This window comes from Trachypithecus francoisi, unplaced genomic scaffold (genome assembly GCF_009764315.1).
Source record: "Trachypithecus francoisi isolate TF-2019V2 unplaced genomic scaffold, Tfra_2.0 Lachesis_group21, whole genome shotgun sequence".
Taxonomy (NCBI): Eukaryota; Metazoa; Chordata; class Mammalia; order Primates; family Cercopithecidae; genus Trachypithecus; species Trachypithecus francoisi.
The window spans coordinates 59,131,665-59,145,516 of NW_022681467.1; the positions used below are offsets into that span (position 1 = coordinate 59,131,665).

The 13,852-nt window shown below is 58.4% G+C and overlaps 1 long non-coding RNA gene across 3 annotated transcripts; it reads right to left on the minus strand.

Moving 5' to 3' along the window:
* Window positions 1-3,585: 3,585 nt before the first annotated feature.
* Window positions 3,586-13,825, minus strand: LOC117069103. Of its 3 annotated transcripts, XR_004431370.1 has the most exons (9): window positions 13,665-13,825; window positions 11,660-11,803; window positions 10,839-11,041; window positions 10,533-10,768; window positions 8,792-8,905; window positions 8,370-8,463; window positions 7,918-8,112; window positions 6,469-6,991; window positions 3,586-3,713 (listed from the first exon to the last, which is right to left on the minus strand). It is a non-coding gene; the product is annotated as an uncharacterized LOC117069103 (long non-coding RNA). The 3 variants fall into 3 exon arrangements; XR_004431369.1 differs by having other exon boundaries at window positions 7,918-8,463; XR_004431368.1 differs by lacking the exons at window positions 3,586-3,713; window positions 6,469-6,991; window positions 7,918-8,112; window positions 8,370-8,463 and having other exon boundaries at window positions 8,474-8,905.
* Between the last annotated feature and the right edge of the window lie 27 nt (window positions 13,826-13,852).

Genomic DNA, 13,852 nt, shown 5'->3' on the forward strand with positions numbered 1-13,852 from the left:
AAGCAAACATCCATTCTCCTGTTCTGCAGATGAGGAGACGGGTGGGGGCACGGTGAGCAACCCACGGGAGATGGGGACACGCCGAGCGACTAACCCACGGGAGATGGGGACACGCCAAGCGACCCACGGGAGATGGGGGTGGGGACACGCCGAGCGACCCACGGGAGATGGGGACACGGCGAGCGACTAACCCACGGGAGATGGGGACACGGCGAGCGACTAACCCACGGGAGATGGGGACACGCCGAGCGACTAGACCCACGGGAGATGGGGACACGGCGAGCGACTAACCCACGGGAGATGGGGACACGGCGAGCGACTAACCCACGGGAGATGGGGACACGCGAGCGACCCATGGGAGATGGGGACACGCCGAGCGACTAAACACGGGAGATGGGGGTGGGGACACGCCGAGCGACCCACGGGAGATGGGGGTGGGGACACGCCAAGCGACCCACGGGAGATGGGGACACGGCGAGCGACTAACCCACGGGAGATGGGGACACGCCGAGCGACTAACCCACGGGAGATGGGGACACGGCGAGCGACTCACGGGAGATGGAGGTGGGGACACGCCGAGCGACCCAGGGGAGATGGGGGTGGGGACACGCCGAGCGACCCACGGGAGATGGGGACACGCCGAGCGACTAACCCACGGGAGATGGGGACACGGCGAGCGACCCACGGGAGATGGGGACACGCTGAGCGACTAACCCACGGGAGATGGGGACACGCTGAGCGACTAACCCACGGGAGATGGGGACACGGAGAGCGACCCACGGGAGATGGGGACACGCTGAGCGACTAACCCACGGGAGATGGGGACACGCTGAGCGACTAACCCACGGGAGATGGGGACACGGCGAGCGACCCACGGGAGATGGGGACACGCCGAGCGAAACCCACGGAGATGGGGACACGGCGAGCGACCCACGGGAGATGGGGACCGCCGAGACCCCGGAGATGGGGACACGGCGAGCGACTAACCCACGGAGATGGGGACACGGCGAGCGACTAACCCACGGGAGATGGGGACACGGCGAGCGACCCACGGGAGATGGGGGTGGGGACGCGGTGAGTGACCCACGGGAATGGGACACGCCGAGCAACTAACCCACGGGAGATGGGGACACGCCGAGCGACTAACCCACGGGAGATGGGGACACGCCGAGCGACCCACGGGAGATGGGGACACGCCGAGCGACCCACGGGAGATGGGGACACGCCGAGCGACCCACGGGAGATGGGGGTGGGGACACAGTGAGTGACCCACGGGAGATGGGGGTGGGGACACGCTGAGCGACCCACGGGAGATGGGGACACGCTGAGAGACCCACGGGAGATGGGGGTGGGGACACGGTGAGTGACCCACGGGAGATGGGGGTGGGGACATGGTGAGTGACCCACGGAGATGGGGGTGGGGACACGCCGAGCGACCCACGGGAGATGGGGGTGGGGACACGGTGAGTGACCCACGGGAGATGGGGGGGGGACACGCTGAGCGACCCACGGGAGATGGGGACACGCTGAGCGACCCACGGGAGATGGGGGTGGGGACACGGTGAGTGACCCACGGAGATGGGGGTGGGGACATGGTGAGTGACCCACGGGAGATGGGGTGGGGACACGCCGAGCGACCCACGGGAGATGGGGGTGGGGACACGGTGAGTGACCCACGGGAGATTGGGGTGGGGACATGGTGAGTGACCCACGGGAGATGGGGGTGGGGACACGCCGAGCGACCCACGGGAGATGGGGACACGCCGAGCGACCCACGGGAGATGGGGGTGGGGACACGCCGAGCGACCCACGGGAGATGGGGACACGCCGAGCGACCCACGGGAGATGGGGACACGCCGAGCGACTAACCCACGGGAGATGGGGACACGCTGAGCGACCCACGGGAGATGGGGGTGGGGACACGCTGAGCGACCCACGGGAGATGGGGACACGCCGAGCGACTAACCCACGGGAGATGGGGACACGCGAGCGACTAACCCACGGGAGATGGGGACACGGCGAGCGACCCACGGGAGATGGGGTGGGGACACGGTGAGTGACCCACGGGAGATGGGGACACGCCGAGCGACCCACGGGAGATGGGGACACGCCGAGCGACCCACGGAGATGGGGACACGGCGAGCGACTAACCCACGGGAGATGGGGACACGCTGAGCGACCCACGGGAGATGGGGACACGCTGAGCGACCCACGGAGATGGGGTGGGGACACGGTGAGTGACCCACGGGAGATGGGGGTGGGGACATGGTGAGTGACCCACGGGAGATGGGGTGGGGACACGCCGAGCGACCCCGGGAGATGGGGTGGGGACACGCCGAGCGACCCACGGGAGATGGGGACACGGCGAGCGACCCACGGGAGATGGGGACACGCCGAGCGACTAACCCACGGGAGATGGGGACACGCCGAGCGACCCACGGGAGATGGGGACACGCCGAGCGACCCACGGGAGATGGGGACACGCCGAGCGACTAACCCACGGGAGATGGGGACACGCTGAGCGACCCACGGGAGATGGGGACACGCCGAGCGACTAACCACGGGAGATGGGGACACGCTGAGCGACCCACGGAGATGGGGACACGCCGAGCGACTACCCACGGGAGATGGGGACACGCTGAGCGACCCACGGAGATGGGGGTGGGGACACGCTGAGCGACCCACGGGAGATGGGGACACGCCGAGCGACTAACCCACGGGAGATGGGGACACGCCGAGCGACTAACCCACGGGAGATGGGGACACGGCGAGCGACCCACGGGAGATGGGGACACGGCGAGCGACCCACGGGAGATGGGGACACGGCGAGCGACTAACCCACGGGAGATGGGGACACGGCGAGCGACCCACGGGAGATGGGGGTGGGGACACGGTGAGCGACCCACGGGAGATGGGGACACGGCGAGCGACCCACGGGAGATGGGGACACGCTGAGCGACCCACGGGAGATGGGGGTGGGGACACGGTGAGTGACCCACGGGAGATGGGGGTGGGGACACGGTGAGTGACCCACGGGAGATGGGGGTGGGGACACGGTGAGTGACCCACGGGAGATGGGGGTGGGGACACGGTGAGTGACCCACGGGAGATGGGGGTGGGGACATGGTGAGTGACCCACGGGAGATGGGGACGCTCTGAGTGACCCACGGGAGATGGGGGTGGGGACGTGCTGAGTGACCCCACAGCTCAGAAGTGGAAGGACTGAGTTTCACTCCAGGTCCTGGGACTCCCAGTCCCCAGGGCTGGGGCTCTGGCAGCGCCTCCTCACCTCGGTGTGGGAGTGAACGGCACAGGACGCCTGGACTGCAGGTGCAGAGAGAGGATGCAAGGACTACAGGTGCAGAGAGGACGCACCTGCAGACAGGTGGGGGCCCTCAGCAGGAGACACCTGTGTGCAGGAAGTAAGCTGCACCTCGTCACTAGTCACCCACGGGGCCACACACAGACCCTCCTGCTGGCCCCCAGTCAGTGCTTCCCCCCCAGAAGGAGTATCAGAGACAAAACAACAACACATTTAGTTTCAAGATCTGAGTTGGGTTTTATTTGCAACTCTAGAGTCGGGCAACACCTCTTTCCATAAAACACAACGAATGCTCTAATGAGCTGAGGGGAGGTCGGTTTCACAGACAGAAGAGGCCCAAGGAAAGCAGACAGAAACCAAAGGTGTGCTGGTCACTTCAAAGTTACTTTTCCTGTAAAGGTTAAAGCAGAGGATTAAAGTCCACACCTGTGATCCCAGCACTTTGGAAGGCCGAGGCAGGCAGATCACTGGAAGTCAGTGGTTCGAAACCAACCTGGCCAACATGATGAAACCCTGTTTCTACCAAAAATACAAAAATCAGCCGGGTGTGGTGATGCATACCTGTAATCCCAGCTACTCAGCAGACCGAGGCAGGAGAACTGCCTGAACCTGGGAGGTGGAGGTTGTAGTGAGCTGAGATTGAACCACTGCACTCTAGCCTGGGCGACAGAGCGAGACTCTATCTCAAAAGAAAAAAAAAAAAAAAAGGCTGGGTATGTTGGCTCACACCTGTAATCCCAGCACTTTGGGAGGCTGAGGCGGGCAGATCACGAGGCCAGACTGTCCTGGCCAACGTGGTGAAACCCTGTCTCTACTAAAAATACAAAAATTAGCCAGGCGTGGTGGTGCACACCTGTAGTCCCAGCTACTCAGGAGGCTGAGGCAGAATCACTTGGACCCGGGACGCGGAGCTTGCAGTGAGCCAAGATCACGCCGCTGTACTCCAGCCTGGGGACAGAGTGAGACTCCGTCTCAAAAAAAAAAAAAAAAAAGGTTAAAGCAGAGGATTAAAGTCCACACCTGTGATCCCAGCACTTTGGAAGGCCGAGGCAGGCAGATCACTGGAAGTCAGTGGTTCGAAACCACCTGGCCAACATGATGAAACCCTGTTTCTACCAAAAATACAAAAATCAGCCGGGTGTGGTGATGCATACCTGTAATCCCAGCTACTCAGCAGACCGAGGCAGGAGAACTGCCTGAACCTGGGAGGTGGAGGTTGTAGTGAGCTGAGATTGAACCACTGCACTCTAGCCTGGGCGACAGAGCGAGACTCTATCTCAAAAGAAAAAAAAAAAAAAAAGGCTGGGTATGTTGGCTCACACCTGTAATCCCAGCACTTTGGGAGGCTGAGGCGGGCAGATCACGAGGCCAGACTGTCCTGGCCAACGTGGTGAAACCCTGTCTCTACTAAAAATACAAAAATTAGCCAGGCGTGGTGGTGCACACCTGTAGTCCCAGCTACTCAGGAGGCTGAGGCAGAATCACTTGGACCCGGGACGCGGAGCTTGCAGTGAGCCAAGATCACGCCGCTGTACTCCAGCCTGGGGACAGAGTGAGACTCCGTCTCAAAAAAAAAAAAAAAAAAGGGTTAAAGCAGAGGTGACTTCCTTATCATGTCGGCTTCTTGTTGGCTTCTGGTGGCTGTTTGGGGATTCGGCTGCTATCTCTCCCTGGTTTCTGGAAAGGGTGGGGGTGGTCAGATACAGATCTTAGGAACCGCAGCATGAGTGACTCCATTTTGGTTTTGCCTGTTGGGCCTCCTGCAGGAGCTCCGTCCAAACCAATGGCCTCTGCTTTCAGTTTTCTTTGACGGGAGCAGTTGTCGGCCCCTGCCCAGCACTGGTGGGTCTCGCCTGTTCTGGGGGGTCCATGTAAGTGGATGGCACAGCCCAGACCGCGTCCAGTGTGGCATGAGACTCGTCTGTGTCCTGGTGGCAGTGGTGTACTTGTTTGCGTGGCTGTGCGGTCCTTAGTGATGTGGACACGTGGCCGTCCGCTTGCCATGCCCCTGTGCATTTTCTGGTTGCTTCGGCTGCTGGCTGTCGTGGGGACGGCAGCTGTGAGCCTTCTAGACTGTGCTGCTCGGGGACTCCGGGGCCAGGCACACGCCTAGCTGTCCCTGTGTCTCCAGCACACGAGAGGAGGCACGTGGCTTCTCCAGGCTCAGAAACACACCCAGCCTTCCTGCTGCCTGGCCCTTGCTTCCTCACTACCCCGCAGCACCCGGGGCAGGGCCAAGGCCTACATCGGGGCCCACTCGCCTGCTCTTCGTGGCGCTCACTGCCGTCCGTCTGGTCATCCCTCGAAGGGGGACACTCTGAGTTGTGCCTGCCCCCACAACATGCTCCCAGCGCAGAACCTGGAACCCAGCAGAGGCTCAGAAATGTCAGCGTTCAGTGAATCAACACTGGCGGTGTTGGATGACTAATTAACAAAGTCATCTCAAAACAGTGAGTTGGGGACCCAGTGAGCATTCCTCAAAGTCTCTAAAGAAACAGATCTTATTTCTGAGACCTGGCCCAGCCAGAGCCGCCTGCTGTGAACTTGGGATTTCACCAAGAGCTCCCGTTTCATCCTTAAAATGCACTTGAATTACACTTTGTAATGTACTTAAGCTTGTTTTAATATTGAAACAATGTTTTTTTATTTTTTATTCTAGATGAAGTCTCGCTCTGTCACCCAGGCATTGGCATTGGCGTCATCTTGGCTCACTGCAACCTCCACCTCCCGGGTTCAAGTGATTCTGCCTCAGCCTCCTGAGTAGCTGGAATTACGGGCGCCCACCACCACACCTGGCTAATTTTTGTATTTCTGGTAGAGACAGGGTCTCACCATGTTGGTCAAGCTGGTCTCGAACTCCTGACCTCAGGTGATCTGCCCACCTCGGCCTCCCAAAGTGCTGGGATTGCAGGTGTGAGCCACGGCACCCGGCCTGAAACAATATTTTAAACTGCTGGTCAGGTCAAGAGTTTATCTGCCTCTGCACAAGCCCCGCCCCCCTTTCCTGGGCAGGGGTTGGGTGGGGAGATGTCTCAGTGCCCCGCAGCCCAGTCCCTTCTCTCCCCCCACTGTCCCTGCCCTGACCCTCACACTGCCCGGTCCTGCAGAAGAGAAGCAGCCCAGTTTGGGAAGCTGGTAATGCCCACCAGTCGGTCACCAGCGTTGGTACCGCTTTGGCTGTCGGAAGCCAGCTGGGCCTGGGAACACATGTGGGAACAACTCCCATCGCAGAGGAAGAGTCTCCCGGTCCCTCGGGAGCATGGAAGCGCAGCCACACAGCACCTGTTTGAGGCAAGGCTCTCAATACCTTGCCCTCTGTGCCCAATACCTTGGTCTTCTGCTAGGGGTCCTCACAGTCTGGGGAAACTGAGTCCACATGGGCCTCAGGGCTGGAGCTTGGAGCCCAGGGCACCCAGTCAGCACATTCTATCCTCCTGGTCAGTGATTGTTTGGACATGGACACACGACCCCAGCTAGGCCCATCAGGGTGGAGCGTGAGCTTTTGGCTGGGATGCTGGTTCGAGGTTACTTTGTCTTGCTGGAGGCGAATCATGAAGCTTGCAGCCTTAGAAGCTGCCAGAAGCATCTTGGGATCTCAGGATGAAGATGGAACTGCACATGCACACAGAGCGCTCAGCAATAGTGTTGAGCTGCTGGATCAAGTCACACCTGAAATTGAACTTTGTTAGACTTTTCATCACACAAATCAATACATTCCCTTTGCTAAGCCATTTGGGGTTGAGATTTTTGCCTCTAGCAACTAGAATCTGGGAAGATTCCTGGCTAAGATGCGCATGGGAGGGGCCAAAGCAGGAGGACCCTGTGGGGTCCAGCTGTCACAGCCCCAGGATCTGAGCTGTCAGTTCTGCAATCTGAGGAGCTGGCCCTGTCTCAGCACATTTTTAACTGTGACTCCTTAGCCGCCGTGGCCACGCATAATTCAGCACAGCTGCGAGTTTCTTGGAGCTCAGGACAGAGCAGCTCAGAATTGTCGAGCAACATTTGTACTTCTGGGCGATGCACACACCCTGACATTCCTCCCATTTCCTTCTGTCCTGGGCCCCAGTTCTTCCCGGACGCCATGCACAGGCAGCAGCGGGGCGGGGTCAGACAGGGCTGGAACCAGCCACGTGTAGTCCCACCATGCAGTGGGTCAGAAGCCAGGACCAAGGCAGCACCGTTGTGGGCAGCCCCGGGTCAACCCTACGCGCTTCTCTCCAGGACCAAGGAGGCATCATCATGGCCAACCCTGGGCCAACCCCGGGCCAACCCCCATGTACTTCTCTCCAGACACAGGATAAAGCCGTTTCAGAAGGACCTGGTGGTGGAAGGTGATCCACAGGAGACAAAAATGGGCAGAGAAAAACACAGGCATCCACAGGACACGCCATGGCCAGGGTGTGTTTGCTTGGCCTCATCACCATTAAGACGATGAAAATTAAACAGCAGTGGTAACGCGAGTGCTTAGAGCCTGGCGGAGACAGCCCCCTTGGTAATGGAAGCCCGGGAGGGAATGCAATGAACAGGCAGACTCCCATCAGCACATCTGGCACAGGGGTTTGGAGGACAATTTAGTGGAATCTCCCAGAACTTACCTGGCACTTCCACCTCTAGAGGTCTATGCTGTGGAAATACTTGCACAAACAGAGAGAGGTCACCGTACAAATATGTCCAGTGCAACATCGATGGTAAAACAAAGTAATGATGATTGTGACAGGAGAACTCTGTCTTCCAATCAGAGGCCAGTTAGAGAAGGTAAGAGACGCCAGTGTAAGAAGAACGAGCCTCTGCTATAGAGGAGACGCAAGAAAGCCACCAATCGAGGTGTGAGTGCAGGGAAGCCCACGCCTTGTGCCTGTTTATGCAGAAAACAAAATCTGGGCAGGTCCACCCCAAACTGCTGGCTGTGCTCCCTCTGGAGGTCCTGCCCAGCACCAAAGGGGCTTTCAAGCCTCCGAGGGCCCCCCATGGTGCCCTGGGGTTGTAGGATCCCTCCTTCCTGAAAGCCCCTCCTGCGAGGCAGCTCCCCTGCCTCACTTCTTCCCACCTGTCACCGCTCAAGCTAGCTGTGATCATGGTGGCAATGCAGGACCCAGCAGTTGAGCCACAGGAATTTCCCTGGAGCTGCCTCTGTGTGAGCCCTGGCCAGACACACCAAGAGACAGGGAGGGGGTGAGGGGACGAGCCAGCCCTGCAGCCACTCCCAGACAACAGGGCAGGGCAGGGCCAGGGGAGTGACCAGGATTCTCTCAGGTGGAGGGTGCAGAGGGCGTGGGTGAGTGAGCAGGGGTTGGAGGCCCTCAGCAGCTGCACGAGAGGGTGGGGCAGAGACAAGACCAGAACCCAAGTTCCTGGGAGGCCTGGAATGACGACTTTATTCCTGGGATTTTATTCCTAGGATGACGGTGCTGAGTGAGGTCTGGGCAGAAAGAAGGAACTTCTGGGCAGGAGAACTTCCGGGGACTGTACCAGGCAGCGTGGAGCTCTGAGCACGGAGCAGCCTGAGCATGGAGCAGCCCAGCGAGGGTGGCTTTGGCTGAAGGTGACCTGACTTGCAGGTTGACGCTGGTGATGGAGAGAGGTCTGGAGAGAGAAAGGCGACGATCCAGGAGGATTTCCCCTTTGCTATGCTGCTGGCCCCTCCCCTTCAGCCCCACTAAGAGGTGCTGGCACCCATCACAGCACACGGCAGCCGAAATGCCAGCTGGGAGGGCTGCTGTCGGAGGTCAGGTTCCCTGGAGGCTGAAGACAGGGATTGCTGTGCCAGTGATTCTTTGGGAGGTGCTTGTTTTAATCTGCTCGGGCTGCTGTAACAAAATCCACTAGACTGTGTGGCTTATAAACAACAGAAATTCATTTCTCACCGTTCTGGAGGCTGGAAGCTCAAGATCAAGGCATGGGAATATTCTGGGCTGGATGAGGGGCTGCTGTCTAAGAGCTGGCACCTCCTCTCCATGTCCTTGCATGGGAAAAGGGGTCGGGTCTCTCTGGGGTCCCTTTTATGAGGGCACTCATCCCATTCATGAGGGCTCTGCCTTCGAGACCTCATCACCTCCCAAAGGCCTCATCTCCTGAAACCATCACGTTGGCGGTTAGGATTTCTACATGGGAATTTAGAGGAACACCAACATTCAGGTGTGCTCCCTGGAGAAAGGCGGGTGGGATGCAGGATGGGAGGAGCTGAGCTGGGAGGGGCTCTCAGCCGGACACATGGCCATGTCTGCTGGGCTGAGCCTCAGTTTTCAAGGTGAGCTCAGAGTCCGGGGGAGACTAAGGGCTCTGGTGACACTAAGGCCAGATGCGCCTCTCATGGGGGCCTGGAGCCCTGGACAGTTGACAAGACCAAAAGTCATTTCGAGATCCCATTGGTCCTGCCATGCAGGAGGCTACCAGCCACTCCTTAGATGCAGACAGCGGGGCTTCCTAAGAGCTGCACAAATTGCTGGAGTGGGAGGTGCTTTGGCCGCGCAGGGGCCCCATGGAGGGCGGATCAGGCAGGAAGGGACATGGTGCCTGGGGGCCCCGACCCTCTGGCTATGCTGGAGGCATTCCAGCAAGGCTGGCCCGGGGCCTTTGGGGTGGGGGTGGCCTGGGGCCCCATCTGTGTGCTGCTGCCACCCACTGTGGGACTTTGGGCGTGTCTCTCCATAGCATGAGCCCCAGCCTTGGCAGCTATGCAACGTGTGGATGCGGCAGGACCTGCCTTGCAAGGAACCCCTAGGAAGGCGGCTGCCCTTGGGGATGCCCCATAACTGACCCAGTATGGTGACCCTAAGCTGATGAGCCTGAAGGCATGTACCCATACATGCAGTACCCATGCACAGAAATGCACACACACACAATGTACATGCACGTATACACATACTGCACATACATGTGTGCACACACCCCAGCCTTGGGTAGCTCTAGCTGCTCTTCAGGCTCTGCCACCCTGCTGGGAGCTGGCTGGACGCTGTGGACAAGGCTGACTGGCTGTGAGGCCCACACAGGGTCACAGAGGACCTGTGCTCAAGGCCCTGCCCACTTTCTCTGTTCCTTGTGTTTGGAACGAAACCTCCGTGGTCCTCACCCCGGAACTGACGCTGTGTCTCCCCATCACAGGCACGCCTGGCCCTGGCCCAGGGGACAGCTGGCTCCACACACCCTCCTCCTTCTGTTCCAAAAAGGGCATTACAGACTTCTGGATGCAAAGCTTCGCTCCACCACTTACCATCTTTTTCACTTTGGGCAAATTATTGAATTGTACTGTGCCCCAGTTTCCTCGTCTGAACAATGGGTTCATATCAGAGTGCATGGCTGTGTGGATTAAATGTGCTCTTCCTCATCGAGCCCAGGGCTGCGATTCTGGCAAGTGCTCAGCCAGTGTAGGCTTGAAAGGGAAATTGGAGGCCTTGTTCCACAGATGGGTGACCTGGGTCTAGGGACCTTGTTCCACAGATGGGTGACCTGGGTCCAGGGACCTGGTTCCACAGATGGGTGACCTGGGTCCAGGGACCTGGTTCCACAGATGGGTGACCTGAGTCCAGGGAAAGGCAGTGCTCTGCCGCAGGTCCCACAACTTCACAGGTGACCTGGACTCCTGCCTGGTTCACAGCAGCTTCATTCCTGCTCACCTGCCTGTGGCCCAGGCAGCTCTGCACAGCCATTTACTCAGAAGTTCTCATTTTCACTGTTTTTGTATTATTGTTTGATTTTATTCACATCAAGACCTTCAAGAGCCTCAGGGAGGAAAGCACAGAGATGATCACATTACTATAACTGAAAATTAATGGACTGCTGGCAGTTCTAGAAGAAAAACAAATTATCTAAATGTTTTAGATGGGAAAATAGAATGTTTTCAATTTGCAGCTGCAGGTTCCACACCATTCCCCACTCCATTGCCAGATCCCGCCACTGCGAGCGAGCTTTGGCCCCGCTGTGAGTTGGCCACCGCGAGCCCTGAGATTGCAGGGAGAGGCGAGGCTGCTGTGCGTGCTGTGGGGCAGCAGCTACCCTGTCCTTGCAAGGGCCACGCCTCTGATCTGAGCTCTAGGAACTGGGGCCTTGCTCTAGGGGTGGAGGTAGCCCCAGACCTCCCAGAGTCTGGATGGGCCTGGTTGATGAGGCAGCACTCTGACTACTGGCTTTACAAAGAGAAAACTGCAAGTTCAGCTTCCACTGGTTACCCAATGCCAGATGTTGGCCCCAACTGTGCCCCTTCCAAGACTGCCTTCCCTTTTCCTCTCCTCCTTCTCAGCTTCTCAATCTTCATGGTCCACCTCTTCCAGGCAGCCCACTGTGACTAATCCAGGACATGGCTCCCACTCTCTGAACTCATGGCACCCACACAGTCCTGACCACGAGATCCGGTGCTGAAATCTACACTGTTCCAACTGCCACTTGTGTAGATGCTGCTGGTAGATGTGCCTGTGCACATCACCTTGGGCCTCTCCATTCTGTGCACGCCAGTGGTTTCTTACTGCAAGAACTGGCGACTCCCTCCTGAGGGCAAATAAACGGCATTGAGACACCATTTTGTACCCACAAGTCCTGCTGCCATCAAAGACCAACAATACCCAGTGTTGACAGAGATGCAGAGCAGCTGGACCTCATACATCACTGGCAGAAGCGTGAAATGCTTACCATCTTTGTTGTTGTTGTTTTGAGATGCAGTCGTGCTCTATCGCCCAGGCTGGAGTGCAGTGGCGCAATCTCAGCTCACTGCAACCTCTGCCTCCAGGGTTCAAGCAATTCTGCTTCAGCCTCCCGAGTAGCTGGGATTACAGGTGTACGCCCCCAAGCCCAGCTAATTTTTGTATTTTTAGTACAGACGAGGTTTCGCCACGTTGGCCAGGCTGGTCCTGAACTCCTGACCTCTGGTGATCGGCCTGCCCCGGCCTTCCAAAGTGTTGGGATTACAGGCGTGAGTCACTGTGCTCGACCACTTAGTATGTTTAAATAATGTTCCATACCCACCTACCCCGGACCCAGAAATCTCACTTCTGGGTAATCACCTAAGAGGAAGAAAAAATATGCCTACAAAAAGACCTTTCAAGATAGCTTTATTCAGGCCGGGCACGGTGGCTCAAGCCTGTAATCCCAGCACTTTGGGAGGCCGAGGCGGGCGGATCACGAGGTCAGGAGATCGAGACCATCCTGGCTAACACGGTGAAACCCCGTCTCTACTAAAAAAATACAAAAAACTAGCCGGGCGATGTGGCAGGCGCCTGTAGTCCCAGCTACTCGGGAGGCTGAGGCAGGAGAATGGCGGGAACCCGGGAGGCGGAGCTTGCAGTGAGCTGAGATCCGGCCACTGCACTCCAGCCTGGGGGACAGAGCGAGACTCCGTCTCAAAAAAAAAAAAAAAAAAAAAAAAATAGCTTTATTCATACTAGCCAAAACTTAGACATGACCCCAGTGTCCAAAGTGCGAATAAATGAAGGAATGTGACGTGTTTTCCATGGCGCACTGCTCGGCAATAAAAAGGAACCAGTTACGGATACGTGCAATGTGACTGAATCTCAGAGACATCATGTTAAAGGAAAGAAGCCATCACGAAGGTATATTTTGCACAACTCTGTGTGATATTCTAGAACAGACAAAACTAAGATATGGCGATATTGGAATCAGAAGAGTGGCTGCCTCTGATGGAAATGTTCTGTAATTGACTATGGTAGACATTACCTGGGGGTATGCATTTGTCAAAACTCATTGAAGTGCACGTTTTGCAGTGTGTAGCTTATACCTCAATAAAAATGTTTATTCTCCATCATTTCGAAAGTCACCTAGATCAACAAGAATACGTGGAATGCAGAGAAAAAAACAAAGTAAAAACAAAACAAAAAATTATCTGCAACTAACCTCCCACAGGTGACCGCTTTTTCAGCTGTGTACCTTCCTAGTGCAGACTCGGGTCCCACCATTGCACACCTGCACCCTGGGGCATCTGCGTGGCAGGGGTGGGGACCCGCGGACCCTCTCAACCCCGCCGCCTCCCACCAGGGCCCAAAGGCTCGGGTGGTGGAAGAGAGACTCAGACCCCAGGGCGGGAGCACGGGCCCCAGGACGCAACCCTCCACCCCCGCGCCGGTCCCCCGGTCCCCTGCTGCCCGTGACCCTCGCCTCCCTGCCTGTCACCCGCTGCCCCGGACCTCCTACCCGAGTCCCCCTGCCGGTTCCCGGCTGTCCTGGACCCTCTGCCCCCGCCCCGTAGACCTCGCCCCTCTGCCGGTCCTATATGGCTCCCGGTCCTCCTACCCCCGTCCCCCTGCCGGGCGGTTCCAGCCCCGCAGCTCCCGCCCCAGGCCCCCACCCGCCCCGCCCCCGTTGTCGGCCCCCGGTGAACGCGCCGTCCCAGAACCACCTCAGTTTGGTTCCACGGATGCACGAACGCTTCTCCCGCCCGGCCCCCAAATGCTGCTGTCCTCCGCGGCCACCGCGATCAGGTGCGGTCCGGGGCCTGAGGTGGGAGTTGGACGGCGCGGCTACGCGTCTCCATGGCGACCGGGCGGGTGCGCGCCTCGGGGGCTGGGGCCTGAGGCGGAAGTCCCG